Source organism: Ictidomys tridecemlineatus, chromosome 7 (genome assembly GCF_052094955.1).
Source record: "Ictidomys tridecemlineatus isolate mIctTri1 chromosome 7, mIctTri1.hap1, whole genome shotgun sequence".
NCBI classification, from domain to species: Eukaryota; Metazoa; Chordata; class Mammalia; order Rodentia; family Sciuridae; genus Ictidomys; species Ictidomys tridecemlineatus.
The window spans coordinates 178215618-178243392 of record NC_135483.1 but is presented as its reverse complement, the minus strand read 5'-3'; the positions used below and the strand labels follow the sequence as shown (position 1 = coordinate 178243392).

General features: G+C 41.6%; 1 long non-coding RNA gene across 2 annotated transcripts in view; it reads left to right on the top strand.

The window, feature by feature from the left end:
• The first annotated feature begins 3949 nt into the window (after positions 1-3949).
• Positions 3950-27775, top strand: part of LOC144365343 (uncharacterized) — a 37173-nt gene continuing 13347 nt past the window's right edge. The window contains exons 1-2 of one of the 2 annotated variants that reach the window (XR_013423657.1): positions 3950-4058; positions 8450-8606. This is a non-coding gene — a long non-coding RNA (uncharacterized LOC144365343). The remainder of the gene's footprint in view (positions 4059-8449; positions 8607-27775) is intronic. The other variant, XR_013423658.1, reaches the window with a different exon arrangement.

Genomic DNA, 27775 nt, shown 5'->3' with positions numbered 1-27775 from the left:
TAGGTAATGGATCCTTCTCACCCCATCCTTCCCCTACTCTTAGAAAGAAAGAAAGAAGCAAGTAAGAAAGAAGCAAATGCCATCATTTGGTAGGAACGAGTCATTTAGTGCTGGTGGCCAAATTCTGTCTTGACAGATGGGGCCTGATCTCATTGACTATTTTAGAGTCATGGTCCCTCTTTCCTTCTTGCCCAAACCTCCATTCTCATTTCCAGGGAGAGAGCAATGTGCAGCGGAGCCGGTGGTGGCCTGCACACTGTCTGTTTTCCATTTGAGCAGCCTCACTGGCTCATGCAGTTGACATAAAGCAGCACCTTGCTGGGCTCAGGGGAGGAAACAAGAGCCATATATCCAGCTCCGTTTTCTGGCCATACTCCCTCCATGCATATCCTGTGGATTCCCAGCCAAGGTCTCTGCCCTTCTGTAGTCATTTTATAGCTTTCTTGATGGACATGTTTTCATCTTTTATTTGGGGACTTTCGAAGGCATAAATTGGTGAGAAAGTACAAGAATACTGGCAGGATTTTGGATATATAAATTAACTCTTCGGTGGGGCTCTTAAAGAGTGCTGTTTGCAGCCAACCAAAGAGTACTTGCAAGGCTCAGGAAAGCAAATCAAAGCGACTTGACCAGATCTTTTTGTGGACCATTCCAAGGGAAACGCATGCCCCTGGAGTGCAATCATTACCTGTTTGTGGACAGATTGCTGCCCATGAACAAAGGCGAGAGAGGGGTGATTGAGATTTAGGCATTTACAATGTGTCCAGTCTTCATTTCCTCAAATATTCATATGAAAGCAAAGCGCTATGACTGTTCTGGAAAGTCCATTCATCTAGCAAATGTCAGCAGTGATTCAAAATTCCCTTTGTGGTAGACAAAATGTAGTTGTTGGTCACAAACTAATCGGCACCCGACATTCCATGTGGCCTGGTCCGTGAGCCCTGGCTTACAGGCTGGGAACCTCGAATAAACCTTGAATTCGAGCTGGAGGGCGATGAGAGTCTTCACATATGCATATTTCTGCTCCGCTGGAAAAGAAGGGTAGGAAGGGCCAGAAAGCAGCTGATTCCAAAGACATCTTTAACTTCGGCCAAAGATCTGTCATTTGGTGCTGATTATAAGAATTATAGAATTTACTGCCTCAAGTGAACTTCGTAAGTCATCTTTTCCATTTTGAAAATGAGAGATTGGAACTTAAAAACTTGATGGAATTGACTCAAGGTCTTTTGCTTTGGGACTAGAATCCCAGGCACAGTCTCCTTGACCTTTATGCAAGTGGTTCTCTAATAAGCCTGAGAATAAAGATCGCCCTCTTTCTTTCTTGTACATGGACTAAACCCAGGGGTGCTTCACTCCTGAGTCACATCCCCTGTTCTTTTTAAAATTTTATTTCGAGACAGGGTCTCACTAAGTTGCCGAGGCTGGCTTTGAACCCTCTTTTTTAAAAGAAAAGTTTGTGGCCTCTGAAGGATAGTTGTTGTGGCTTTTCACAGTCTCTGCTCGTGGGAACACAGGTGTGCACCTGTGTTCCCAGGATGCAGCATGGAACCGGCGGGTACCCAGACCCACTTGCTCTGTCCCTTCCTGCTCAGTGGGTGTTTCAGTAGCTCATTGTTGGCACTTTATTTTGGATAAAGAGGGACAGGGAAGGAGTGGGAACCCACTTCAGACTCTCCCTCTCCTTTTACAGCTGCCCTCCTACCTACCATCAGTGTTCATGCTGCAAATCCTCCTTGGAAGCGCTGGACTCCATTCTGGTGCCTGGGGCCCTCCTGCCTTTTTGCCATCCCTTCGTGTCCAAGGGATCCCAACAACTTCCCCTTGGCATCTCAGACTCCATTTCTTCCTCCTTTAATTTATTGTCCCGAGAGCCATCGTTGAATGTACCTTCTGGTTTCAAGTCAGTCTCCTGAGAATTTCCTAGTGGTCAGAAACCTGTACTGTTCCCAATAAAAAACAACAACAACAACAACAACAACAACAACAAACAATTAGGCCCTTGGTGCAAATAGCATTGTAATCTGTCAAACCTGGATGGACATCTTGGCTGAATTATTTTCCTGTTAATAGGTCTTGGGCAAACTTCTTAATCTCTCAGTCCTTCAGTTTCCTCATCTATACAATGGTTACAGTCATGCATATTGTTTTCAGAGTTGTACTTGGTGTGCCTTTATAATTTTTATGTTGTCATTCTCCAACAGGAACGCTTCTTTCTAAATGTTCTATGTTCACTTCTGACTAGATTTTGGTGCATTCATGCCATCTCTCATAAGAAAATCTCTGTTGTCTGCCCTTGCCCCTGAGCTATCAAAGTTCTTTTCTTATCTTGGGATCCAGTTCAGGGTTCAGTTTAAATTCAATCTTCTCTGGAAATCCTTTCCAAACCTTCTAACTTGTCTATGGTCTAAACTTCCCAAGAGAATACAACAGACAGCAAGCTATTCATCACTTAACCCAATGATTCTCCAGGTGCAATTGGTGGGAAGGGATGCACATAAAAGGGAGTTCAAGATCAAATGATAAAAGAAGTGCTACATCTTGCTGCCTCAGGCAGAGCTTCACAACTCACATTAGCCCAAATTACATTAGCTCAAATCAAGGGCCTGAGAAAGATTATAAGAAAGAAAATTATTTAACATGGTTCAGTCTTACAATTTTCAAATCTGTTTGGCTGTGGGACTGGTTTTTGTTTTGCTTTCCATACGAAAACTACAAAATCAAGGACTATATGTTTTTCAGAAAACACTGTGCAAAAACAAATTAGGGTTTTATAATTTTTCTTTCTTGTATATAAGTCTCCTGAGAGTGATGACTGCCTCTTACATGTTTGTATTTACATAAGCATTTAGTTTTTCACTAGGCATATTCTAGGTGCTCAGCAAATATTTGTTAAGTGAAATGAAGTTTGGAGTGTGGAGAGGTAGAGGAATTTTAGCAGTCTTCTTAGGGACTCTGGTCAAAAATAAAATAAAAATGAATATTGAAACTGGTGCCACGGAATGAGGTTTAGGACCCTCTGGGCTCCTATTATGTATGACATGCTTTTGTTTTGCCTGTTTACAGGTGAGAGATCATGCTAAGCCACACCTAAGCCTATGTATTCCCACTTTTTCCCAGCTATGGGGACAAATGCTCTTTCAAATGTGCAGATAAAATCTCTATTTGTACAGCTCACACACACCTTTGAAGCAGGATTTCTTTCAAAAGGAGCTTGAGTATTATCTTGATTTTTAAAAACCATAATTTTGGGGAAACGTCTAGAAATAATAAGGCCCGAAGGATATAATGCCATAAAGTTACAACCCTACAGTGGTGTTTTCCCTGAGTGAGCAGAACAGAGTTTGATTTATTGGAATGAGTTTTTAACCTTACTCTTAATTCACTGCAGACATTTGGACCTAAAGTTTTGCTTGATTCTTAGTTGAGATAGGGCCCAAATGCCATATGTGTGTGTGCTTGGATGTTTGTGTGATTTTGGAGAAAACACTCTCATTTAAAACTCTGAAGAGGTAAAAATGAGAATATGATCTTTGAACAGGAAAAGAAAAAGAGAGACAGAGCATTACCCACCAAATGCAAAACCTCTGAAGGAAGTTGGATCTGTTGAAAAGAATCTGTGTTCCTAAAACGGGAACAAGGAAGGGAAGGTTGGGACAAGGAAGATGTTGAATTTTGTGTCCCTTACCATGTTTAAAGCAGAAATGCGGCTCCTGGAGGAGCTGTGGCAGACCTTGGCAGGCTTGAGGTGCAGGACTCGTTCATCCCCTGGACCTTGGGATGACCTTACATTAGTCAGCCTCTCTGGCCAGTGCCTCATCTCATGGCCCCTGGGAGGGTGGTGCCCTCTCTGAGGTTCATGCTTGGATGAGTGACCAACCGCAATGAAGCACCCTCTTGAATCAGCCCTTTGGACTGTGCAGCAAAATAAGAAAAGCATTCTTCATTCACATGTTTTCCCATCGGCCTCGCTTGCCCGGGCGTGGTACCTTCACTTCCTCAGATGAGGGGTGGGGACGCCACCACTCATTCAGCATTTTCAAGTAGAAGACACGGCGAGGGTGAGTCTGACCATGGGAGTCCTTCCGGAGAACTGCCCACAGGCATTTAATACATAGTGAGGGGTGCACTGATCTTTTAAGGCACCCTTCATTCTCGTAATTGTGGTGCACGATGGCCTTGCTAACTTTGTTGAACTGTGAGCATGTTGCTTTATGTATTGGGCTGAAGCACACAAAATGACTGGTGTGACCACTTTCTTTTTTATCGATTTATGTATTGTACTGGGGCTTTAACCCAGGAGTATTCTACCACTGAGGTTTTTAATTTAATAACTCCATCCCTTTTTAATTTTTGTTGTGAGATAAAGTCCTACTCAAGTTTTCTGAGGCTGGTCTCAAACTTGTGATCCTCCTGCCTTAGCCTTCCTAATCACTGGGATTTCAGGTGGATACCACTGAACCTGGCCTGTTTGATCACTTCAGACTAACAACAACAACAACGTCAATTTCACAGGTTTCAACCTTACATAAGTGAAGAGCAAAATTTCCCCTGGTCTTCTTTCCCCTAATGTGTCTTTATTATCTTGCTGGTGCAGAGCACCAGAGTTTGCAACTGTCAATCAGGAGAGAGGAAGACTTAGCCAAGGACTTGTTGACTAGGTGGTGGTAGCTGCCCAAGCTTTGGAGCAAGGGTGGTACAGTTAACTCATCCACAGAAGGAAGAAGATGTGGAGTAAAATATCTCCATGAAGTAATAGATTTAGATGGTGTCAGGGACATTAAGCAGCACAGCAGCTTCTTCTACCTCAAACAACATTTGGCATTGAGGGTAGGTTTTGAGAGCCAGAGCGAGACTCAGGTCAGGGTCTGACACTGTGTTACATATTCTCACCTGTGGCTCATTTTTATGATGGGACCCAGCTACACTGGACCCCTCTAGACATTAGGGGAATGAAAATAGAAGAGAAACACAGATGCTCATGGGCAAAGATGCAAGTAGAATTATTCCTATGGAGTGGGAAGGATGGGGTATGGAGATAGAAAAGAAATTGCAGAAAGATTAATGGAAGAAAGGAGTGAGGGTAATTGCACCATGTCAGCTCAAGGTGGTCTTGGACAGTGCTGGTGGCTACAGCAGGAGTTAAGAATGATTGGAGGAGCCAATGTTCTTCCCCAGAGCTCCTCCGAGCGTAGCATGAGCACTAATGAAACACTTAACCGACAGAAGTAAGAAATTGGGTGACTTTGGACAGAAAAATATTCTCCGGGTGTGTGAAAAATTGCCCCACTTCTCAATTTAATTCACAGCAGGCATATAACCCAATGTAAAAAGTAAAACTAAAAGAACATCCATCTACATTTATTTACAGGACCTAGTCTTTCTCAATTTTGAATCAGTTTTCAGTTATTGACTATAAATAGAACATTTTATTAAATAGAGTTTTTTTTTAAATTTTAAAGTAGACACAGGCCTATTTCTAGTTTGTACTTTTCTGCAACTTATATTATTTTTAAAGGCTAATGTTATCTGTCTAGAATGTTCTATTTCTGCCAAGTATTCTTCATGAAGGAATGCTGTAACTAGAAAGAACGCAATGATTCTGGCTGTGGAATGAAGAAGTGAGCATTATGGACAGTTAACTTGTAATAGTTAACTTTTCCCTGAAAAGATCTGGGTCCGATGTGCTCAGACAGCTCAGGAGCCGTGGATTCCTGCACTGTCCTTAGGTGGGCTGTGTTTACTTGCCTCCCTTCCTCAGGCAAGGGACAGTGGTATGGCATCCTGTCTCCCCACCCCCATCTCCACCCAGACCCTGCCTCACTCCTTAGGTTGTTTCCAGCCCTCCTGGGGAATGCTTGCCATGGAACTTCCACAGTCTTTATCTTACCTCTTCTCCCAGGCTGACTATCACGACTTGGCTTCTGGATCTATCTCATTTGTGCAGCAAATCTTCCTGAGCTGAGAGTGCAAGTTCTGATTGACAGCACTTTATAACAAAGCATATAAGATTGATGTCAGGGCACTGGCCTCCTAAAATCCCGATGGTGTAAGGACAGAGGGAAATAAGCTGACAGAGAATAAGTAGGAGAAAAGGTGGACAACTTCATCAGTGCAAAAAGAGGGGGGAAACCTCACAGGGGCGTGATTCCCCGCTCGCTCAGCATCACTGAGAAGCTTCTATACCTCTTTTTATCTAGGGAAGGAGGAAAATGGAGCATGGACGCAACCTGGAAGGGCTGTGATTACTGTAGGGGGCAAATTAACTTATTCCCAAATTCTTTATTCCAAAGATTCTCTTTGGAATCTGAATGAGCTCAAGGGACATCTTACCATGGAAGCCCGTCCAGGTGGGGGTACATTTGTCAGTCTTTCCTACTGAGATAGACAGTGAGACTTCAGGGTGGGGTTGGAGGCAATTATGTTCCCCCTTGCAGTTTGGTTTTAAGGCTGATAAGAGGATTTCCTGAGGGAAGTTCTTCCTGTCTCGGGTTGGACAGAAATAACAGAGTAAAGAACCTTGACTCTGAACCTGTTTTAAAGTCCTTTTGATTTGCTTTAGAAAAAAGGCCCAGTGTGCCCCAAATTGCCATATTTGGGGGGTATCATTCTCTAAAATCTCAATAATATCCAGCCTCAGTTCAAAGGCGGAAAGACTATTTTTGGTCAGGAAGCTAAATCAGATTCCCCACATCTTATTTGATAAATGAGTTTCCAGTTTTTTGCATAGGGCTATAGAATAAAAGTACCCAATATAGAAAACAGATCAAAGTGTTAAAAGGAAGTGAGGTGACTTATTGTGGAGCATAGACTATGTCCTTACTCCGTGGTGTATAGAACAGCAGTTTCAGGCTGTGAGTACAGTAACCCTGAATTACTCTATTCTGTAAAGTAGTGGTTTGCCATGAGCTACTCCATTTTGAGTACAAGGGCCATGGTAGAATGACTCTACACTTTGTTTGTAAACAACCATCCCCTGCCTGGCTCCACCATTCGTCAAACTGACAAATAAATTGTGCTAATAAATAATGACCACCTGTGAACTTACTGAGTTAAATCAGAAGCACATGGATACGTACATGGGTGCAAAAAACCACTTCTCAAACATATTAGGCCACTGAATGAAGAAAGCCCCTCACATGAGACCCATAAAAGGAGATGCACCCAAAGATCGGCTGTTTTGTAGCGGCACACCCCTATCCGTCATCAGACCATCTGGGGAACCGCAAGGTCGACAAGAAACAGACCTCCAGCCCTTGGTCCCTGGGCTTCAGCTCAGCTTGATCTCCCTGCTCCACATGGCCCATTTCAAAGCTGCCTGCTATCTAGCCCCTGGCCTAGAATAAGTTCTGTTCACTGACAGCTCTGTGTCCTGTTCTTTGGCTGGTTCATAACCACATCTGACCACTTGCAGTGACTCTCCATTTGTAATTGCTCTTTACCTTGGTTCTCAGGGCTGCCTCCTAAAAACCCTGTGGCCACTTTAACCATTTCTTAGTGTTTTGGGGTGTGAGTGTGTGTGTGTGTGTGTGTGTGTGTGTGTGTGTGTGTGATTGTGTACAGTGCAACTTGAATATTATAGATATTAGAATTTAGGATTGAAATAAACGAACCTGTGATTGCCTGGCCTGGGTGACCCATGAATACTCAGCGAATTGCAACTGATGAAAGTGGTGTAGCTTCTGAGTTTATTGTTATTCAATAAACTATGACATTTGTGGAAAGACCCAAAGGCCTTTGGTCTATGTTCCTGGTGTAGCTCCCTCGGGACAATGATGGAGACCCTGCTCAGTATGGAGACCCTTCAGTATGTATGCTCATCCTTTCCTTTCCTTAGCAGCCCCCTCTCCTCTTTGGTTCCCTCAAAGTGGAGCTTTGAGGAGATGGCTCCTCCTCCTTCTTCAGGGCTGGTCCTTGAGCAAAACTAATCCCTTCCCACCAACTCTCATCTCCCAAGAATTGGCCTTCAAGTGGCGGGCAGCTTGGACTTAATCTAGTAACACTCTGCAAAGAAATTGATAGAGAGGAAGCCACGGAGAACCAAGTGTTATGGTGACCAGGAAGTTCAATAGGCAAGTCTTAGCAAAATCAGGAAGTTCAAAGGGGGCGTGTCCTGTGGCTCTGCCAGCAACCATAGGTCATGAATGGTGATTCTAGATCTCATCTTCAGTGTGACTCAGCCTTGAGTTTAACCTTCCAATTTGTCTGCTGAATGCATGTGTGTCTGCAGCTCACGTTCACAGGCTAATCAATTAAGAGACCGGCTGGTCTTTGGGAGAGGCCCTCCCTGGTTCACTCAGCTGTGGTCAATCAGGTAGATTCACAGATTAGCTGCAAAGCCTGGCAGGTACCTGTCGGGGTAAACTCCTACATTTAAGAGGGAGAAAGCTGCTGCCCTTTAAAAGCCTGCTACCTTTCCTTCAAACTTGTCTTTCCATTTTGTTTCATTAAGGCCCTTTGGAGAAACTTACAAGTAAGGTGTTCCCCATCTTCCTTTCTGAACCTATGATTTATGACCATCAGCTGAGCCTGCTTGGGAATGTGGACCTCCAATTGAGCATGCTCAGGATTGTGCCTGAACCTACATGTGCTTGCCTATATGAATATGTGTAAGTTCTCCAATAAAATCCCTTTACTTTCTTTGTTCAAGGAGAGCAGTGCTTTGAAACTGACTCTAGTACTCTACTTACTTGTTCTAAGTAATAAACCTCTCTCCATTCTTTTATCTTCTGTTTGGGCTCTTTGGCTCTGCAGTTACAAAGAGGTGAACCCATTACATTAAGTCACACAGAGAATATGAACATAGAAATTTGTAGGTCACCAACCCTTAAGGTATTTCTTTCCTCAGAGAACTTTTGCAGGGATTCCTTTAACAGGCCCTGAGATCCTGGTGCAGACTTGTGTACCTTGTTAAAATCAAAATGAAGTCACTTGTGTCAACCCTAACATCGACAACAGCAAAAAGGTAAATAAACCTGGGAGGTGGTGAAGGAAGGGTTTGTGAGCTTGATTTTCTTGTAGTAACTATCATAAAAGTCTGTCAGAACCACAAGCTTGCACCGGGGCCAACACAAGTCTATACAAGAAGTACTACAAGGACATCTGCCCAGCAACTGCCAGTTCAGTCTTGGATGGATGCCACTCTTGTTATTAATCATTGTGACCCAGGATTGTTGTTTTTAAATTTAGGGTGACATCCCCCAGGTCAGGCAGTATCCATTGTGTGAAATTTGTTTCACCCTAATATTTTCCCTTATTCATGCTGGAATCAGGGATCACCCAAGACCTTTTTCCTCTGAAAATGCATATGCAAATACATAACATATATCAATGCCATTTAAAAATACAGAGCTGTCATGATTTATTATAAAAAGAGGATTGATTTTATTCACATGCTAATACAAGTGGTCTGCCTGTCCTGTGTTCTTGAAAGATCTCCTAGAAGTAACACAAAAGAGGAAGACTACTATTTCTTCCCAAATGGCAGATCATTATCAAATTAATCTGAATCATTCACTGAAGGTGCCAGGAAGGTCTTAGAGAGAGGGGGGAAAAAGAGCATAATAATGCTACAAGGAGAATAGCAAATTCTTAAAAATAGTCATGATCTCTCAAAGTCATCTGGCTCCACACCAGAAAGAGTCTGTAAAAATCACCAGCTGCCACCTTGAAGGTTGAGGCTGTGACGGACTCTTGAGCAGAAGTTCAGGAGAGAATCTGGCTTATTCTGGGAAGTGAGAGAAGAGCAGGAAGAGCATTCTACTGAGGAGACAGCCTGGTGGGACATTGTGGGCTAAGGAGAGGTCACTTTCCATACATGACAGTGGCCAGGAGGGAAAGAGAAGGTGGTGGGTAGAAGCCCTTGCTCCTGACCCTTCAGCGTTAGCTGTTTTGAATCTTGCTCCTTCAGAATGATAATTTCTTGTCCCATTTTTTTCCTCAGTTCCTGTCAGTTTGCCCCCCTTTGGGTTTGCCTGGTGTTTATAACTTCTCTGTCACTGACTTTGCCTCCTGCCATATTTTCTAATGTAACTGTTCTAGTTGCTTTGAAATGATTCTAAGTCTAAGGCGTTTGAGGAATTTTTATTCTCTTCAACTCGCTTTCTTTCCGGCCTCTCACACCCAGTGAAACTGTTTCCTCCTTTTGTTATTTTACTTGATGTGGTCTGTGTTTGTGATACTAAGGATTTAGCAGGAAACAAATAATTGCTAATTTGGAATGACGATGAGGTAATGATGAAGTAACAGACCTCATTCTGCTCCTAATCTTCATACCACCCTTTTGCTATGAAAATTTCTTTTTCAAACTGTTCTCAATCATTATCTAATTCTAATATTATATGAGGTACAGTTTATCCCTGGATCCAGAGGTTATACATCTGCAGCCCAATCAACCACGGAGGGAAATATTTGGAAAAAAAATACTACATCATTACTGAATCCATACAGATTTTTCTCTTGTTATTATTCTCTAACCAATGCAACATAATTACTATTTACATAGCATTTACATGGGTTTAGGTATTATAAGCAATCTAGAGATGATTTAAAGTATATAAGAAGATGTATGTAATGCGTATACATTATATGCAAAGACTATGCCATTTTATATTAGGGACTTGAGCATCTGCAAATTTTTAGTATCCAGGGGAATCAATCCTTCAAGATACAGAAAAATGACAGTATTTTTTTTTTATTTGTATATATCATTTAGAAAGGTAATGAGGTGTGGTGGAGAATCTGAGTTATTGTGCTTTGGTGCTCTTTATACTTTCTTTCATTTAGTTTTCCCATGGACTGTGTGAGGCAAGTATTGTCATTTCTACTGGACAGAAAAGAAAACTGAGTCTCAGAAAGTTTACTGGCTTTTCCAATTTGCAAACAGTTGTTAAGTGCCTCCATGTGTTTGGGCTGCCATAACACAATGCCACAGACTAGATGGTTTAAAAAGCAGAAATTTATTTTCTCATGGTTCTGGAGGGTGAAGGTCTGAGACCAGGTGCCAGCATGTCTGAGTTCTTGTAAAAACTCTCTTCCTCGCTTGTGGATGGCACCTTTTTTGCTGTGCTTCATATGACAGGGAAAGAGGATTAAGAGGAAGAGACAGGGAGAGAGCACTGTGGTCAATTCTCTTCCCCTTCTGGTAAGGACACTAAATCCATCATGGGGGCACTACTCTTAAGACACATCTATACCTACCTAATGGCATCCTCAAAGTTCCGTCTTCAAACACCACCACAGGAAGGGCTAGGACTTCAATATATGAATTTGGGCGAGGGATAAAAATATCTAGTTCACAATTTTCTGCACCTGGCCTGCCAAAATTTGTGTTCTTCTCTCATGCAAACTATATTAATTCCATTCTATTATCCCTAATTGTTTTAAAATTCATCCTAGCATTAACTGGAAAGTCAGACTTCATCTAATATCAGTTAAGTCAGATATGAGGGAGACGTGAGGTATGATTCATCCTGAGACAAAATTCCTCCTTGGTTATCAACCCATGAAACCATAAAAGTTATGTGCATCCAAAATACAATGGTAGAACAGGCGTAGGATAGACATTCCTATTTCAAAAGGGAGAAATTGGGAGGAAGAAAGGGGTTGTGATCCCCTGGGAATCTAAGGTAAATTCCATTTGATCTTTGTAGATGGGGTCTCTCTAAATTGCCCAGGTTGGACTTGAACTTGTAAACTTTCTACCTCAGCCTCATTACAGGCTGGTGCCACCATGCCTGGTGGCCATTAGATCTTAAGGATTGAGAATAATCCCCTTTAGTTTGTTTTGTTTGTTAATCTGCCTTTGAGATCCACTGGAATAGCCCTAACTTCAGCATCCACTGGGATCTGTCTCCTCCATGGCTCTGCTGGACAGTTGTGGGGGTTGTGTAGCCCCAAGGTCCTGACAGGTGGGTTTATGCCCGCAGGCTTATAGGACCACCATCTAACCTAATGAAACCCAGGCAATGGCCCTTCCTCCCTCTGAATCCTAGGAGGCAGCCCTGATGATCTCTGAATTACCTTTAAGGTCATTTTTTGTCTTGAAGAATGGTGCATGCTCACAGACAATCTCTAGTATGATGCAAGAGCAATTCCAATAGCCTTTCTTCATTGTATCCTGCCTCCATCCCTTTTAGTTAAAACCAACAGTATTTCTGCTGAGGTGGCTGATTAGGTTCATTGTTCACAACTCTATTAATTTCCTTATCAAACAATTGTTCAGCCACACCCTTCGTGTTCTTTTCAGGATAAGCAATCTTATTTTTTCTTTAGCAATACTAATTGGAGGAGAATTTTCCAAATATTTAAAATCTGGTTCCTTTTTACTTAACAATTCCATATTTAATTCATCTTGCTCTTGACAAATTTACTAAAAGCAATTGGCAGGGACAAAGCCACTCCTTCAACGCTTCGCTTAGAAACCTACTTAGCGGAATATCCAATTTCATCACTTGCAATTCTACATTCCACAACACACTAAAAATCTAGTCTGCTAAATTATTTGCCACTTATAACAAGAATAACCCTTTTTCCATTGTCCAATAATGTGTTCCTTATTTATGTCTGAAACCTCACCGGAATGGCCTTTACCATATCTCTATCAACACCCTCTTCATGATTGCTTGTATATTCTCGAAGAAGATGGAAGTTTTCTTTCTATGCCTTCACCAGAATTGCCTGTAATAGTCCCTTCATAACAATCTTAGCTTTTTTTTTTAGCATGCATCTCAAAAGTCTTTCAGTTAACCTCTATACATTACCAATTCCAAAACCACTTCCACATTTTTAGATATTTGTTACAGTAGCATTCCACTTTTTGGTACTAACATTTGTATTAGTATGAATTCTTCAGATATTTATTTCTTTTATTGGTTATCTCAGGGCAGTTGTGGTTTGTGTGTGTGTGTATGTGTGCATGCGTGCGTGTGTGTGTGTGTGTGTGTGTGTGTGTGTGTAATAAGGAATTGGCACATGAGATTATAGAGGCTGAGAAGTCAAAGATCAAGTTGAAGATTTAAAAGAGCAAATAGTATAGTTCCATTTTGAGCTGAGTCTAAAGGCAAGAGAAGACCTATGTCCCAGCTCAAAAATAAGCAGAAGAATAATTCTTTCTTACTTTGCCTTTTTTGTCTATTTAGACCTTCAACAAATTGGGTAAGGCACATCTACATTGGGAAGGGTGATCTTCTTTACCTATTCTACTGATTCGAATGCTAATCTCATCTGAAAACATTCTGATATACATACCCAGAAATACTGTTTAATTGAATATATACACACTCTGTGGCCTAGGCAAGGTGACCCACAAAATTAACTGTCACAATAAGTGGCAGAGACTGGATATAAAATGCAAAGCCTATGACTCAGTGCCTATGCTCTACTTACTACCTACCCATATAACTATTTATTGGGTACTTACTCTGTGCCAGGAAATTTTAGATGCATTCTTCTCTAAGTTATCTAACAACTTCATGAGGGTTTGATACCTATATAACTTACTAGCTGTGAGACTGCCTAGTTACTATGCTTCACCTGTAACACAACAATAATAATCTTTTTCCACCTCTGTCCAACAGTGACTATGAAGACTTCATAGAGAACACATACGAAAATAATTTTAAGCCATGAGGCATGATGTAATGGTACACATCGCAAGTGTGGAAACTATTTTTCCAATTAGTCAATTTTTCAGAGGATAAATCCTGGGAACAGAGAAGTGAATGTAAACATAGCCAATATTTATCAAGTGTCTACTGTGTGCCAGATACTGTCTTTAGCACTTGGTGAACTGATCTGCTCAAGGTCTGTTGGTTCATTAGGGGACAGATCTGGAATTAGAATTGGTGTGTTGACTCCAGATGAAGAGAAGAATGCACTTAGTGGCACTCCCTGTCCCAGAGGTGAGAACTGAGCTGAAGACTAGTTACAGGCAGAATTGCTGCTGAATTTAATCATGGAATTTACTTCTTGCTGACCTTCCCTCCTGGATTTTTGTGCTAGTCTTGATACCTTTTGCTGGGCATTGCCTTAGTCCTGTATTACCGAATGCCTTTCTAGTCTAATAGATGCTATCCAGATTTCATTCTCTTTTAAAAAGTTTCTGCTATAGAGCACCAGACCTGGACCTTTTTATTATTCATTCACTTATGTTTTAGAAATAGAAGCAAGATGTTTGGTTTGTAGGCATTCATAGTTTTTCATGCTTGTTCTGCAGATGCCCAAATGCTGCATATATTTTCTTGGGGATACGGCTTCAGCCTCAGCCACCAGTTCTTCATCTGCTGGTGTGTACTCTCGAGGAGGAGGAAAGTCCCTTTCTCTTCCAGATAATGAGGTGGGATGCCCCAGGGGACTTGTCAGGGGTGAGGAGGCACTGGTTTATCATCCCTCTTTTGCTCCTGGCTCTCATTGTGCCCTCAGATGGGGCAGGTTCATTATACGGCATCGAACTGGATGTTGCTTGAAAGTCTGCAGGCTGCAGTTTCTAAGTGAGGATGTGTTCAAGATAATGAGAAACAGAAACAAAGCTTTTCATCGCTGGCCTCCGAGGCTCCTGCCAAACTTAAAGCTGAGCCAATCAGAGTCAATTTTTAAAACTGATACTCAAATAACAATTTAAGAGTATATAAAGCCTATTTTATAAAAAGACAATGTTAGGAATAGAGGTGAATGATTTCTTGGGTTAATGCAAAACTATTAGCCAATAACATGAATAAATTCCTATTATAGAGTTCTATTGCTAAGTTACAGAAAATTCATGACTTCCCTAGATGGAAAAATAGCACATATTTTATTTATATTGAAGCCAATCACATTTTAGATTTCTTTGCAGGTGGTGTGTGTGTGTGTGTGTGTGTGTGTGTGTGTGTGTGTGAGAGAGAGAGAGAGAGAGAGAGAGAGAGAGAGAGAGAGAGAGAGAGTCTGTGAACATGCAATATGATTTAATTTATTCATCCATCCCAAATTATAAAGAAGCCTATGGCATAACTAGAATATGGTTTCAATCAGTTCTGATCTATCTTTTAGAAGTCTTATTCTTTTGAATAGTTAACAGAAGAGATGATAATAATAATAATAGCAAAAAATGATAATAATATTTACATGGTGCTTTGTAAAGTTTGCTTGAAAGCTGGGCCCAGTGGCACACATCTGTAAATCCCAGTAGTTTGGGAGGATGAGGCAGGAGGATCACAAGTTCAAAGCCAGCCTCAGCAACTCAGTGAGGTCCTAAGCAACTTAGTGAGACCCTGTCTCAAAATGAAAAAATAAAAAAAGCTGGGGATGTGGATCAGTGGTTAAGCATCCCTGGGTTCAATCTCCAGTACCAAAAAATAAAAATAAAAAACATTTGCTTGCAAAATGTTTACCTTTTAACCATTAAAACTCTTAAGAGAGGGTTTCGTGGCCTGTGAGCCAGGATGAATATTAGTATTGTTATTTTCTTATGATAAATGGGATATGCTCCACCATAGGACAGTTAAGGGAAATTGAATATTTTTCTTATCATAGTTATATTTAAAAACTCAAAATAAATTATTTTTAAATCAATAAAGTTAGTAGGATTTTATTTCCAGAACACAATAGGTATCTGAAAAAATACCACTCCAATCTATAGTATGTATTGTGTGAGAAAGGCATTTAGCACTTAAAGCTGCATGATAAACCTTGCACATGTTGTTGTTCAGTTCATATGCATTCTCTTCCTCACCTGGGCATGACTATGTCATCTGTGCCCAGCACTGTGCTGGGTCATCTGGTAAATAACTGTTTGTGCAGGATATGGTATGTGCCCATGTGTTGCATGTGATCTCACTGGAAAGGCAGGGTGTGGCCATCTCTGAGCTGATCATTGTGGCCAGCATTGCCTGAGTCACACACCCACCCTGGGGTCAAGGGTAGAGCAGAGGCAAGCTCAGCCTGGCCACTACACTGACATAGGGAGGAGGTAGTTTCCTGCAGTCAAATCAGATGAAGATTGAATGGATCATGGGACCCAGATGTCCACCTGATGTGTTTCTTCTGATATCCAGGGGGTTGAGAAGTCCCACGCATCCTCACTCTTATCCTCAACTCTCTTCTCTCCCAGGCAATCCTGACATCTCCAGTTGCAAAATGGAATGCATCTCTCCCTATAAATACAGTTATAAATGCTGGTTTAGCAGAGTTAATAGTATATATTTTAGGATATAGTTCAAATATATTAACTTTAAAGAGGCTTTTGTGGGTCGTTTTGTGGGTTTAACCATAATTTATAATACAGTGTCTATGGGAACATATGTTCTGAGAAACCAAACACTCAAACCAACAGACACAGTCTTGAATCATAAACTGGGGTTGAGTGAGATGGGATGTACAATCGACTTCCAAAGTGGGTGGTAGAATTTGGATGAGCTAAGGCCACTCAAAGAAGGAGAGGCTACCATCTCTCACACTCTGGGAAAGAGGTAGGTAGCATGATAATATCCCTGATGACATGAGGGTGACCGGGATCTTATGTCTAAGGCAATGGGTATAGCGCCAACTAGATTGTCTCTTTGTCTCTCATTATTCCAAATACATCCCTCTTGAAATTTTATCCTTGCTTGAAAACAAAAGGAGGAATGTATTTTGATCAAGAGAACTTTTTTTCCTATTTGTTTAAAACACTCAAACGCACAAATATAAGAATGTATGAAAAAATGTTTTATAGAGTGTATAAAAGGGAAAGTCCTGACACCCAACTAAAACCCTCCAATGTCATTCCCTTATAGAGATACCCACTTTTTTGGTATATTCAAGAGTGAATTTTGTTAAAATAAATTCCTTAATATGGAAATGAACCGCATCTCCCAGTTTTATCACCATTAGTCAACATGGGAGGGAAAAGTGAAAATGTTAAAGTCCTTCTGTTCTGACCCAGTTGTTTATTAAAATTCCAGTGGGACTGGGGGTGAATGTTAGGGAGGATAAGTGGACTTTGAGAAGCTCAAAGTGTTATCTAATGGTTCATCTCCCTGAAATGGATAAATACTTGTGTCACATTTATATTCTAGAATGCTAACCCCTAGTGTGATTTGTTGAGATGAGGCCTTGGAGAGATAATCAGGCTCTGAAGACAGAGCCCTCATGATTGGGGTTAGTATCTTATAAAAGGAACCACAGAGAGCTCTCCCTCTTCCTGCCATCCGAGGAAAGATACACAAGAAGATAGCAGTGTCAAATTTGTAAGAAGGCCCTTACCAGAGCTCCACCATGCTGGCCCCCTTGTTTCAGCCCTCCGGCCTCCAGAAATGTGAGAAATTCGTTTCTGTTATTTGTAAGGTACCCGTTCTCTGGTATTTTGTTGCAATATCCTGAACTAAGATATTTCCCTTCTTTTAAAAAATCATCGCTTCCACATCAAAGCCGGCCATAACTAATCTTTCTGTGATTTGCGACATGCATCTTTAACTCATCATAGACTGTTTAAAATAACATTCTACTACTCATTACGAGAAGATTACAATATTATAATTTCTTATTCTCTAAGGGTTTTGTTCCTATTTTCTAGCAATTTTCTTCTACATCTAAAAACCCACAATACCCTTTTGGGTTTAAATAGCCACTTATCTTTTGGAGAAAGATAAGTGAGAAGAGAATTAATATATATATCTTATATTTACCCACATATATTCAATTTCTAGCAGTCCTGTTCTGTTTCAAATTGAGGAAGGTTTTGGATGTAGCCTTGGGCAGTAGGATGTTTGTGGAGAAGCAAACACAAGTTTCAGGGCCTCAGGTGACAGCTGGTGCACATGTGCTGAGAGGACTGCACGAGTTCTGGTCATAGATGGTGAGGACATTGACCTGAATGGGTGGTTGGTTATATCTGTGCCCTGACTACAGTGGTGGGTGCCCATCTGCTGTATAATAAAGAATTTCTCGGGTCTTTTTCCCTGGTTCTGGGAGGGAACCTCTACACCCTTGGTATTTCCTGAGTGATAAGAATATCTTTGCTATTCATAGTGGACTCTGATAGCTAACGAGGTGACTCACCATGGGGAGGCCATGCTGAAGACCAACCATGTGGTTAGAGGGTTGGGGCTTTGGGCCACATGACATCAGCCTACCTTCCCAACCTCTGGGGAGGGAAGGGAGAAGCTGGAGAGTAAGTTCACTCTTGTGGTTAGGGTTCAATTAGTCATGTCTACATGCAAAATCCCATCATCAACTCGGGACTCTAAAGCTCAGTGCAATCCACTGGTCCTCTCAGCTCGGGCTGCACCAGTTGTCACCTGAGGCCCTGAAACTTGTGTTTGCTTCTCCACAAACATCCTGCTGCCCAAGGCTACATTCAAAAACCTGTGCCATTCCCTGGTTGGAGAACACTTTCGGTTTCTGGGAGGTGACTCTTCCATAGGAAGAGTGCACAGAAGCCCTGTGTTTGGGACCCCTCTCAGATTCTCCTGATTGACATCCTTTAGAGTGAAAGTATGATTGTAGTGCTGTCCTGAGTTCTGTAAGTCATTCCAGCAAATTATCAAGCTTGAGGGAGATCATGGGAGCTCCCCGGATTTGCAGCCGGTTGGTCAAAAGTGCCACAGCCTGAGGATTCCTGAACTTTTAACTGGCGTCTGAGTGATGGCAATCTAGCAGGGGATTGTGCTCTTAGATCTCTGGAGTTTGACACCAATTCCAGAGATTAGCATCAGAATTGAGCCATAGTACCGATTTAGGTCATAACCAAGAGTATTTTTAGCATTAGGCACTCGGTAGGATGTGGTACAATGCAATACTGCAGGCCCAGGACTAGATAAGAACAGACACTGCAGAAGAAGTCATCTGTGCCATTCTCAGGCGATTCAGAGGAAGGCCCCGTGGCTGGAAGCCCTTTTACCAACGTGTCCAGATGCCACATTGAGAAGGAAGTGGGGAAGGAAGACAAGGTTCCACTGGGGAAGGAAGACAAGGTTCCACTGGGATGTGTGAATGGATTGTAAATGTATCGCTTCAAGTTGGAAGTGACAATGCTGTCTGTTTGTTCAAACTTCTTTAAACATCTTTTGTTAACAAATTTGTAGCCCTGAATCAGCAGGACTGCCTTTCCCCACCCTCCACCCCCATGTCTCCCATATAGATACATGGTGGTGTCTAAAATTCAACTCTGGCATATTTTAATCTTTCCTGACATTTCTCCTGGGGTTTCCTTTTGGCTCAGAACTATCTCCCATAGCCACAGGGCCACCTTTTCCTTTCTAGTTGTCCAATTATGGATCAGGTAGGCTGGAACACAACCGGGTCGCTTCCACAAAGCAGGTGGACTATACTCTGGGGATTCATCATTTTCCAGGGGTGTTGGCCGAGGTTCTGTTTTGGGACCCTGGCCGCGAGTTTGGACATTGTGAGATTGTCTGTGGTTTATGAGATTCATTTAATCTCCTACTGGCTCCTTAGGTTCTGAGAAAGAAATGATGAATAAGAATCTGGTTGAATTTTGAACTAAGTAGAAAGATTGGAAAATAAATAATGTTGACATTTTTTTTTTTTTTCCTGTACTGGGGATTGAATTTGGGCCTACGCACTCCACCACTGGGATACCTCCCCAGTGCCTTTTAAATTTTCTTTTGAGGCAAAGTCTCACGAAAGTGCCCAGGCTCTCTTTGAACTGGTGATCCTCCTGCCTCAGCCTCCAGAGTTGGTAGGATTATAGACGTGTTTTGACAGAATTTTTCATAAGGTAATACTAGTAAGAAATAGTCATTGGTTCAATTATTTTGTGCACTCTTGAGCCTTCTTATGTCTCTGACCAAGTGTCTTGAAAATGCCTGAGACTGACCAGTGTAGAGGAGGAAGTCACAGATGTTCCCAGGGGCAGGCCACAAAAATCAATGAAATGGGCCGTTATCAATGGGGTAAATTGGTCAAATGATCTGTTGTTGCTAGATTTTCAAATTTTTCAAACACACACACACAACTAAAAATATAATATTTTAAAAAGCAAAGGTGCAAAAATGTGAGTGTTGGCAAAAAGTATGAGTTCAAAATCATCTTGCAGTGCATAATAGCCTACCGTTTTTCACCACTTGCAACTCTTCCTGTAAGTGTCTGGGGGTTCAGTGCAGAGCCACACATGTGAGCAATGAGAAAAACCTCACTTGTTGTACATTTGAATTCTATCTCTAAGGTTTACTGATCAGGGGTTTTATTCTGTTTATTTTATGACTTGTGACATTGTCACTTGATAATAATTACTGATTAATGTTTTATCTTTCAACAAGTCGCTTAGTTGTTCCCTGTGTTGGTCCTTTCTATTACCATAAGACAGTAGCAGAGACAGGCTACTTTATAAAGGAAAAGAGGTGGTTTAACTCACAGTTTTGAAGACTGACTGTCTAAGATTGGGCAACGAGTGTTCGTTCTCTGGTGAAGGCTGAAGGGCAGATGGCTTCATGGTGGAGCACATACAGGAGAAAGCACAAATGCAGATAGAGGTCAAAAGGGTCAGGCTTGCTCCTTTTATAACAACCCTCTCTGGAACACTAACCAACAAAACTACTTTAATTCCTCCAGAGAGCACCAGCTGGGGCTCAATGACCTAGGTCCACACCACATCCCAACATCACCACCCTGGAGACTCAGCCAGACAAATCTTTGATGGACCAGCCACATTCACATCAGAGCACCCTGTCTTTGATCTTGTTGCTTCTCTCCCTCCTTTTTTCCCCTCTTCTGGTGCTGAAGATTGAATGGGCTTCACATGATGCAGGCAGATGCTCCATCACTAAGGTATATGCCCCCCCCCACCTGATTAAGCCATCCTCATTCACTAGCTCAGCTCAACACCCCTGGTTCATGAGGGTCCCCACGGGCTCCTGCTTGGCTTATCTCCACTTCTCACCTTCCGCTTTGTGTTACAGTTTGTATTCCTTTTCTTTACCTTGGTGTCACTCGATACAGCTTACTCTCTTTAAATTAGATGCAAGTCCAAATTTTGTAGAATGTTCACATCTCCCATTTATTTCCTTACTTAAGCTCAAGGGATTATATTCTAGAGAAATTTGTGGAACTCTGTCCTAAATCTTTTTGCATTTTCTTTCCATACCTATGAATGTCTTCTTAAAAAAAAAATCCAGTCGCTGTAAACCATGCATCCAGACAATAATCACCATCAAGTTCTTTTGTTGGGAGGGACAGTTTTAATTAGGTTTTGTTCGGGGCCTTTTATACCATAAGTCTACTTGTTGGTGACAGGTTGGGTTACTAGTTTTATTGTCACTAAATTATTTAGTTGAAATATCTGTTTATTATGCACATTATGACATCTAGAACTGTCATAAATGATTTTGCTTCTCATTAATGTTAGACTTTCCCCCCTCTTTATGCACATTACTGCTTGGATTTTCCAATTTTCTTTCCATTTGAAGGAGAAAACTCATAAAAATGTTAAAAACATGAACTTAGCTCATGACTGCACTGAACTACTGTGATTCTTCTTCTGTGACCTTTTTCAGTAGCTTCTGAGAGATTCCCATGGATTTTATGAGGCAGCTCTGCAAATTAGGACAAAATGATGAAATCTAAAAACGGAGGAGGTGGTCCAGAGATGTGAGAGCCCAAGAGGCCTCTCTGAGCCAACTGTCCCGCCCTGCGCCTGCCAAGGACAGCCTCGCTCCTCTCCAGCTTTTTGCTCTGGGCTCGTCGCCGTGGGGCCTCCGGGGATCCTTTGTGTGATTATATGACTAAAAGGAGGAGGACTTGGCCAGCAGACCACACGGGTGGGCCAACTCACTGTTTGAGAGGTAGCATTCATTGTGCAAAACTCTAAAATGTTGCCTTTTGCTTAGATCATCTGGGCTAATTTCAGATGAAACTGACCATGGCCATGGATGGACAAAGGCATCGTCAAACTGCAGAGTAAAAGTAAAGCTGCGTCTCAGAACACTGTCTCCAAGAAAGGTCAGGCAGCGCCTGATATTGAATTACCATGCATTATACCTGTGGGTTTTCATTAGCCTTTCTCTTGGGGGTGTCTGTTTTTTCGGTACAGATTCTGCCTTTTTGTAATTGGAGGAAAATGTGTAGCTACCTCAGATAATAGAACCTGGCATAGGTAGGTATTAAAGCTCACTATTTATTTCTTCTGCTTCTTCTAAAAAAGGATTGAAATATTGCTTTTCAGAAAAAGCTTGGAAAATGACATGCAAATATGGTATTAAATGTGTTTCAGCCCCACTATGCCCTGACACACACACACACACACACACACACACACACACACACACACACACCCCACATTCATCAGCTATTGTCAACTAATTTTTAGATAAGGCCCAAATGATCCCTTCCACCATTAGGAATTCATTGGTTCAAGTCTCTCTACTCTATATTCCTATTGCATACTTAATTTCTCTTGTTATAATATTTGTGATACTTTATTTTCATTTCTCTTTTTATTGCCTATATCCCTAGGCAAACCAAAATTTCTAAGACTAGGCTTTACCTGTGTTTTGTTCATCATAGTATTCTTAGCACTCTGCACAAATGCTATATGCTACGGGTTAGCTATTGAAGGGAGAAATAAAATGTCCCGTTTACCAGTGTATCAAAGATTCTTGATATTATTCCTGTCAATCCATTTGAGGCACTAATCTAAATGGCATTAGGTCTACATTTTATATACATACGTACACACACATACCCAAAATCGTGTGTGTGTGTGTTTGATATATATCCCTAGGATACTACTGTAAAATAGCATCAATTGTACAGCATGCTATTATTATCTCACATACTAGTAGGAAAGAAAAAATTTTGCCAATTATAGTGTGATCCAATGCTTTCTTATTTTAACTTAAAAAAACCTCAAGTCAGGTAATAGCCCATTTTACAATTTATTAAAGTCAGTGCTTTCCAGATAAATTAGAAAATGCTCCAAAATTCAGGAGATTAAAACCAAATATGGATACTGGTAAGTATTGAAATAGTCTAAAAAATTAAAATCCAACCAATTTTAAGTTTTTTTTGTATGTATTATTAATTTTAAGAACTCAAAAAATTATTTTTATTGAGAATGAATTTTAGAAAGGTTATAATAAATTTTTTATCTTCCTACTTAATATGGACAAGAACAATACAGTTGCCTTCTCAAATATGTCCATTTTCTCATTTCATGATGAAACATGAAAGATCCAATATAATTTTACATGTTAATTGTATATTGTGAAATGTTCTTTTCTTCTCCTGGTCTTCCCCTGAAGAAATGTTAAGTGGTGCCAAGTATATTTTCCTTAATTGTATTCACAAAATTTGGAAAGTAGGGAATTTTAGTTTGGAGTGAGGAGAAGGTCTAGGATAAATGTATTTTGTGTTTAATTAGGCCATGATACCAGGGCTCAGCAGTCTTTAATTGATTAATAGTCAGAATGCGGTGGCTGGCCTTTGGCAAGTTCAAGGAATTGGCAGGACACAAAGAACTAAAGGTGGAGAGGAAGAGGAGGGCAAGGAAAGGGGGCAAAAGGAAGAAAAGGGGAAGATGAAGATTCAGTGTTGACTTCTTTTCTTTTCCCTCACCAAGATATTTCCAGTGCAGCTATCATACAACAAACCCAAAGTCCTTGCATCCTCTAGAATTTAAAACTGCTGTATGAGAATGTGTTGGTATGAAATCAATGCTTTGAATTTTGCAATCGAATTCTTCTTGCATTAATCACTTTTTATAAAGCCTCTCACTCATCAGTTACATCATTTGCTGTATTTGCTTATTCTCATAGGAATCTTCTGCATTTGGGTCCTAAGTTTCTTTCCCACTTTGTGGGTGACTTAATAAGACCATTTGGATGTCTACTTAGGATTGTTAATCTTACCCCGCCAGATGCGTGATTTCTACTTTCCCCTTCCATCAACCTGGTCATCCTGCCTTATTATCCATCTCAGTGAATGGTTGCTCCAGGCTGAGATGAAGATTCTGGGATCCTTGGTGCCTCTTGCTCATCCCACTTCTAATCTGAGGAGAGATCTTGATAGCCCCATCTTCAATCCACAGTAATCCTCCCCTTAGCTGTCAGGGATACCTTCACAGACTCCTAATGGGTACCTGAAGCTGAAGATAACTCCCAAACCCTTTACACAAGCACTGTGATCTTGTGACAGTTGATCTGGTAACTGGGGTAGCTGCCAAGAGACTAACCAGTGGGCAGTGTTTTCAGCCTGGATCCAGTGAACAAAGGATGACTAACGTCCTGGGTGGGGCAGAGTGGGAGGAGCAGAATGTGTGAAATTTCATCATGTTGACTCTGTGGAATTTTCCATTTAAAATTTTTGGATCACAGTTGACCATGGGTAAATGAAACTATGGAAGGTGAAACTGTGGACAAGGGGAGTGGGTCCAGTATATTCAGAACCTGAGCATATTTCGATACTTTTGCTGATACTCCCCAAGACCAAACCACCATCATCTTTCACCTAGGTCACTGCAATGGCCCCATGTTTCCACACTTGATTCTACCCAACCTGCTCTCAAAACTTAAGTCAGAAAAAGATATGCTTTCCATCAACAAATGTATGAAAAAATGTTCAACATCTCTAGTAATTAGAGAAATGCAAATCAAAACTACTCTAAGGTTTCATCTCATGCCAGTCAGAATATAGACAACAATAAATGTTGCCAAGGATGTGGGGGAAAAGGCACACTAGTACATTGCTGGTGAGACTGCAAATTGGTACAACCAATCTGGAGAGCAGTATGGAGATTCCTTAGAAAACTTGGATTGGAACCACCATTTGACCCAGCTATCTCATTCCTTGGTCTATACCAAAAGGACTTAAAATCAGCATACTATAGTGACGCAGCCACATCAATGTTTATAGTAGCTCAATTCACAATAGCTAACTGTGGAAGCAACCTAGATGTCCTTCAATAGATGAATGGATAAAGAAACTGTAGTTTATATACACAACGGAATATTACTCAGCCTTAGAAATGAATAAAATTATGGCATTTTCAGGTAAATGGATGGAGTTGGAGAATACCATGCTAAGTGAAGTAAGCCAATTTCAAAAAACCAACGGCCAAATGTTCCCTCTGATAAGTGGATGCTGATCCATAATGGAGTGGGGGGCATGAGAAAAATGGAGGAACTTTGATGGGGCAAAGGGGAGGTGAGGTGGGGAGGGGGTGTGGGGGCCGTAAAGATGGTGGAATGAGATGGACGTCATTACCCTAGGTACATGTATGACTGCACGTATGATGAGATGCTACATCATGCACAATCGGAGAAATGAAAAGTTGTGTTGCAATTGTGTACAGTGAGTCAAAATTCATTCTGCTGTCATATATGCCTAATTAAATAAATAAATTGATAAAAAACAAAAAAAGGGAATATTCACACAATAAAAAGAAATGACCATTAACACATGCAAAAAAAAAAAAACAAACAAAACTTAAGTCAGGCTGAATCTCGGAAAGAAGCTCCAATGACTCCCATCTCAATTATCCTGACCTACAAGACCCATAATAATCTGGTATCCGACCTCTTTGACCTCTGTTTCTGCTGCTTTTCCCCTGTTCACTTGACTCATGTTCCACTGTGCCCTTTCTGCTCCTTGAAGACGCCTGATCCCTCCGGCCCCAAGCTCTCTATTCTTGCTTTCTCTGCTAAGAACTCTGCCCACCCAGATTTCCATGAGGCTCTTTTAGCTCTCACTGAGTTTCTCTGACTACTCTCTTAAATTTTAGCAAAACCACTTCCTGTTCTCTACCCCCCTTTTCTGCTATAGTCTGTAGTGGAATTGTTTGTTTGTTTTGTTTGCGTCTCTCTCTCATTGGTGTAAAAGCTTTATATGGATTCATTTGTTACTTAAGACACAAGTCATAGTGTTACGGGTGGTTTCCCCCAAGAAGCAGATGCTGAGCTGGAGGTGAGCAGAGGGCATGTTCACTGGGGAGTACTCTCAGGATCAACTTCTGAGGAGGATGTGAGGGGAGCAGGACTGGACAAAGAGAGAAACAGGGCTGCAATAATGTTCTCCATCATGCTCAGTTGATCCTACAGAGCTCTGGAGCTGGCATGACTGTGCCAAGCCATCCCTAAATGAAGCCAAGGGGGCGAAGGGTTTCTATTTCAGCTCTGCCAATCATTCCATGTGGGCTGCCCTCAAGAAGACATGCGATCTCTGACTACTAGGCTGTCTTCAGCCAAGGACAATCCCCAGGGGGACTTGCACTCCAAACTGGCATTGCTCAACATTGAGCAGCTGAGGGAACAATCACTCCATTCCCCAAAGCAGTGGCCCAGGATTCGGATCTAAATGGCATAAGCAGACTCTACTCCATGTGGTCTATAAAGCCCTCCGGGATCTGGCTGTGTCTGCCCCTGTAAACGTGCCTTATCCACTCACCACTCATGGTACACTTAGTCCCATTTGGCCTCCCGTGATTTACAGGTTAGGAAGAACACCTGGTTCCTGACTAGAGAATGGATTATAAGTGGGTAAGAGTGGACATCCTCCCTAAACTTTCAAAAACTGTGATGTGTTCAAAGGATGAACTTCTATTCTTGTTTGAGCGGCTTCTCAGAATATTGGAGGCTCCAATGGATGTATGAGCTAGAAGGACATGGAGACCTTGCTCTCACCCCTTTCACTGGAGGGAAGGCTGCTCAAAGCCAGAAGACTACAGCTTTCACTGACCCCCCCCCATTCCAGCAGATCTGTGGATGTTTTTTTTATGGACCTAGAGAACATCTAAGAGAAAATAACTGGACTTTGGGAAATGTACTACTGTTGTGTTTCAATGTTAGGCTCTGTTAGGACGAGAAGGAAACCATAAAAGTTATTAAAAAGGAGTGGATATAGAAGACTCTTCCTGGGGGGAAGGAAACGGGACCCTTGTCAGGAGATGCAGGACCACAGGAATGGGTGGGCTTCCTCAAGACAGTAACAATGGAGAGGGCCACAGCCAATTTAGCCTCATGTTCCTCCCGTCCTCTGAAGCCAGAGGGAAAGGATGTTCTGTTGATGTGCTCTAATACAGGTCAACATTGTGGGCAGAGAACAAGGTGGAGAAGGGTAGGGAGGGTCCAGCAAGGAGATAATGGGCATGAAGATGAAAGTTCTTCTGTGCTGAAATTTATGTTTCTTTAATGCATTCACGTGACCCGAGGATCTTGTTAACATGCAGATGATGTTTTAGGAAGACTGGAATTAAATCTGAGATTCCATATTATTAGCAATCTTCCTTGGGATGCTGAGGATGCTGGTGTGAGGACCACATTTGGAATAATAAGGATGCCACTCCTTTCTGTGATCTCAGGGCTTAGTAAACCGAGTCTCCTCAAAAATAGCAGCCTGGTCTGCGCTGGGTAAGAGAAACATCTCTTGCACACCTGAGGGAAGGAAGGAGTGAATTCCTTTCTTCTCTTCCCTTCCCAACTAAGAGCAGCCTGGAAAAAATGGCCAAATTTGCCCGAGGCAGGTCAGTGGCTTGAGAAGAGTAAATGGCAGCTGGCAGTTGGCCTAAGTGGCCATGGACAGAGCAGAGATTGATGGCCTGAGCTCATGGAAGCAGAGATCAACTGACTCAGGAAAGTACATAAAACACCACCACCTTTGAGGATTCCCTGGGAATGGGGCTGAGGCCCAGCTCACTTGATAAATGGAGTCTTGAAATTGCTGTAAATAATAAGAAAATGACCTTCCTTATTTATGTTTACAGGCAAGGGAAACCTGGACTTCTGGGGAATGAATCAAGCTTGATAGTTCCGGCTCCGAGTCCATTGCAAAATACCTTTGTGCCTTGCTTTGTACTTGCCTCAGTGCTGAT